This window comes from Otolemur garnettii, unplaced genomic scaffold (genome assembly GCF_000181295.1).
Source record: "Otolemur garnettii isolate 467f Iridium unplaced genomic scaffold, OtoGar3 scaffold00003, whole genome shotgun sequence".
NCBI lineage: Eukaryota > Metazoa > Chordata > Mammalia > Primates > Galagidae > Otolemur > Otolemur garnettii.
The window spans coordinates 46852611-46857117 of NW_003852398.1; positions in this window are offsets into that span (position 1 = coordinate 46852611).

Below are 4507 nucleotides of genomic sequence, written 5' to 3' on the forward strand. Positions count from 1 at the left end.
AGGCTGAGGCAGGTGGATCTCTTGAGCTCAGGAGTTCAAGCCTAGCCTGAGCAAGGGTGAGACCCCCACCGCTACTAAACATGGGAAAATTAGCTGGGTGTTGTGGCAGGTGCTTGGAGTCCCAGTTACTTGGGAAGCTGAGGCAGGAGAATCACCTGACCCCAGGAGTTTGAGGATGCTGGGAGCTATGCCATCAGGGAGCCTGGGCAACAGAGTGAGACTGTGTCAATAAACAAACAAATTAAAGAAAGAGAGAGAAAGAAAGAAAGAGAGAAAAAGAGAGAGAAAGAGAAAGAGAGAAGGAAGGGAAGGAAGGAAGGAAGGAAGGAAGGAAGGAAGGAAAAGATATAAAAAGAATGAGGCCAAGCTGAATCTAGAAATTTTAGAAAATAATAACTTATATTTCTGTTTGTCAACATAGTTATATACCTATTTTAAAATTACTTAAATCAATTATATTGATTTAAAAGATTTTATTTTTTTGCACTCATATTTCATAAACCAATTTAATTTTAATCCCTGTCCTACATTATTGACCTATATATGTACTTCCCTTTTTTTTTTTATTTTATTGTTGGGGATACATCGAGGGCATAAGAAACCAGTTTACAGTGATTGCATTTGTTAGGAGAGTTCCTCTTTTAATTGTGCCTTGCCCCCAAAGGTGTGTAAATCATTTAAAACAGATTTCCAAACATGCTAGCTCTGCTGTCATCTCCATTGCTTGAGATATAGTCCATTTCAAGCAAGACTATACTGCAAATTTTTTCCCAAGCTACAAACATTCATATGTGTAGCATTACAATAATTGAGTATTTTCATTCATGATGTGTCTGTTTAAGATCTCCATAAAGAAACCACTAATTATATACTTTTTAAAATTATCATTAAAAACTTTTTGAAAAGGCTAAGCCAGGCATCCTCAAACTACAGCCCGTGGGCCACAGGCTGCCCGCCTAGGACATTTATCCGGCCCGCCGGGTGTTTTTGCCGCCGCTGCCTGTCCTGCTTAGCAGCCGGGGCCTGCAGTCTGGCCCTCCAGTGGTCTGAGGGACAGTGAACTGGCCCCTGTTTAAAAAGTTTGAGGACCCCTGCATAGCTGGGTTGTTAGAGCACTGGCCTTGGAAACCAGAGTTGTGAGTTTGAGCCTCACCTGGATCTGGTTAAAAAAAAAACTTCTTGAAAAGATGATCTAAAACTTCCAATTTTGATATCATACTGTGAGAATAATTGCTAAATCTGTAGTAAATTTATTTGCCTTTCTAGAATAAAAAAACCAATTCTATCAAGAAAGACCTTTAAAATCCAGAGTTAATATTGACTGAAGTCATTTCAGCATGATATGTCTTCTCCAAAACTGTACTTCGTTCACAATGAAGTTATTGGGTGAGCACCCCATAAAATAAGAAGCTTGTAAAATTAACACATAAAGCAGCATCCTGTAATGTATGTTTGATCAAATAGAGTGTCATAAACTTCATATTTATATAACAAGTAAACCAAAGAACAGTGATTAAACTTAATGTTCATATGCCTGTGTACTAACAAGTCACCAAAAAAATGCTCATTTCATGGTTGGAGTTTATTAATACTATTGTATGTGTTTAACGGGAAGAGGATTTTTTGGCTCATTTCTTTCATGCAATCTGAGAATCTCTGATCTTTTAAAATAACATTTGCTGTTAATTTCTGATTATAAAAATGATTAAGTTATTTACTGTAAATTTGGAAAAACTATGTTGTGCCAGTAAACTGATAGCCACCTCTTCAAAAATGTAAACACCAAAATCCCCCAGAATCTATAAATACATTATTTGGCATGGCAAAAAGGACTTCGCTGGTGTGATTAAGGATTTTGAAATGGGGAGAGTGTCCTATAGTAACAGGTGGGCCCAGTGAAATCACTTCAGTCCTTAAAAGCAGAGAACCTTCTGTTTGCCTATAGTCAGGAAGAGGTGTGAGGACAGAAGAAGATCAGAGAGATGCTACGTGAAAAGAACTCAACCCATCATGCTGGCTTTGAAGATGGAGAAAGCGGTCTGTGTAAGTTTCCTGTGGCTGCTTTAACAAAGCCTCACAGACCGAGTGACTTTAAGTCAGATGAATACATTGCCTCATGGTTCTGCAGACTAGTACTCCAAAATCAAGGTGGTGGTGGGCTCTGCTCTGAAACCCACAGGGGAGAGTTTTCCTTGCTTCTTCCTGGCTCTGGTGGTTCGCCAGAATCCCTTTGCATTCTTGGGCTGGCAGCTGCAGCACTTCAGTGTCTGATGCCACGGTCACATGGCCCCCTTCCTTCCTGTGTCTGTCTCTGTGTCTCTTCTCCTCCTACTGTAAGGTCACCACCAGCTGTATTAGATAAGGGTCTACCCGACTCAGGCTTGACTTCATCTTACTTACATCTTAATTATATCTGCAAAGACTCTATGTTCAAATAAGGTCATAGGTACCAGGATTAGGACATCTTTCTGGAGGATACGATTAAACCCAAAAAAGGGGACCATGACATGAGCCAAGGAAACATAATTCTGTACTAGAATCTCCAGGAGAGAACACAGACCTGAGACACGCTGATTCAGTTTGGAGAGACCCAGGTCAGGCTTTTGACCCACAGAACTAAAAGATAAGAAATTTATGTTGTTCAAGCCACTGAGAATGTGAAAGTTTGTTATAGCAGCAATAGGAAAACATATGTACTCATTTCTACCTTTTTAAATAAAGAATGATTTTGAGGAAAAGACAATTTTCAGCAGAACATGCTAAAATAACCAGATCAACATATTAAAAAATGTAAACCTTGATGCTTATCTCACGTCAGACACAAAAATTAATTCCAAATGAATCACAGGTGAAAATGTAAAAGCTAAAACAATAACATCAAATCATAAAAAATTAATAAATTAGACTTTGCCAAAATTTATAACTTCGGTTCATCAAAAGATGTGGTTAGGAAGTTGGGTGCAGTGGTGCATGCCCATAGTTCTAGCTATTGGAGAGGCTGAGCCAGGAGGAAAGCTTCAGCTCAGGAGTTCAAAACCAGCCTGGACGATACAGCAAGACACCATTTAAAAAAGAAAAAAACATAACATCAATGAAAGGAATAGGCATGCCACAGCTTCAAAGAAAATATTTGCAAAATATGCGTCTAGCAATGTCTATTGCCCAGGATACATTAAAGAACTCCCATAACGCAATAATAAAAAAGATAACCCAATTTTTAAAAAATGATCAAAAAATTTGAATAGACACATCACAAATGCAAATATACAGATGGCCTATAAGTACATGAGAAAGTGTTCAACATAATTAATCAAAAATGAAATGAAAATTAAGACTATAACATAATTACATTTTCACCTGAATGACTAAAATTCAAAATACTGACTACACCAAATGTTGGAAAGGAAATAGAACAATGGAACTCCTGCATCACTGGATGCAAGGTGAGTGTAAAACACTTTGGAAAAGATCTGACACTTTTTGATAAAACAAAACCTACACCTACCCCATAACCTAGCAATGCACTCCTAGATATTTACCCGAGAGACGTGAAACCATGTCCACAAAAAGACTTGAGTACCAAAGGCCACTGAAGCTTTATCATTACAGCCCCAAACTGGAAAAACTCAAGATGCCCATCAACAAGAGTGTGGATAGAAAAACCGGCATATTCATAATGGAATATTATGGATAGAAAAACTGGCATATTCATAATGGAATATTACGCATCCGTAAAAAGAATAGACTACTGCGAGACACACAACATGGGTGAATCTCAAAAAATACTACGCAGAGGGCAAGAGTTTTGCATGAAAGGGCACTCACAGTCCGCTTTCAGTAGTAGAAATTCTAGAACAAGCAAAACTAATCTATAGTGTAGAAAAAAGAAAGAAATCAGAACACTGAGTATTTGGGGGTTAGAGGAAGAAATTGACAAGAAGGGGCATAGGGAGCTTTTTTACTCTTTACAATACCCAAGTTCAGTATCTTTTTTTCTATTTTTTATTGAGACAGAATCTCACTTTGTCACCATTGGTAGAGTGCTATGGCATCACAGCTCACAGCAACCTCAAACTCTTGGCCTCAAGAAATTCTCTTGCTTCAGCCTCCCTAGTACTGTGTTTCCCCCCAAATAAGACACTGTCTTATATTCATTTTTTCTCAAGAAGACACGCTAGGGCTTATTTTCAGGGGATGTCTTATTTTTATTAAGTATAATACAACAATCTACATTTATTAAAATACAGTTAAGTCATCTTCTGGAACCTGATGGGGGAGCTGACCTTATTGTGGGGCTGGCGCTAGTGATGTGTGAACTCTTTTCCCCTAGCTGTTCGCACATGTGCAATAGGATGCCTGAGACCACAGTTACCACACACGCACCTGTGCAAGTGCAAACGGCTTTTATCTGTGGCAGATAAAAGGTATTCCAGTTTTCCTTACCGCTCTGCACCAAAATGCATGGCCTGGGTATGCAGCATATCTGCATAGCCATGCCCATCACTAG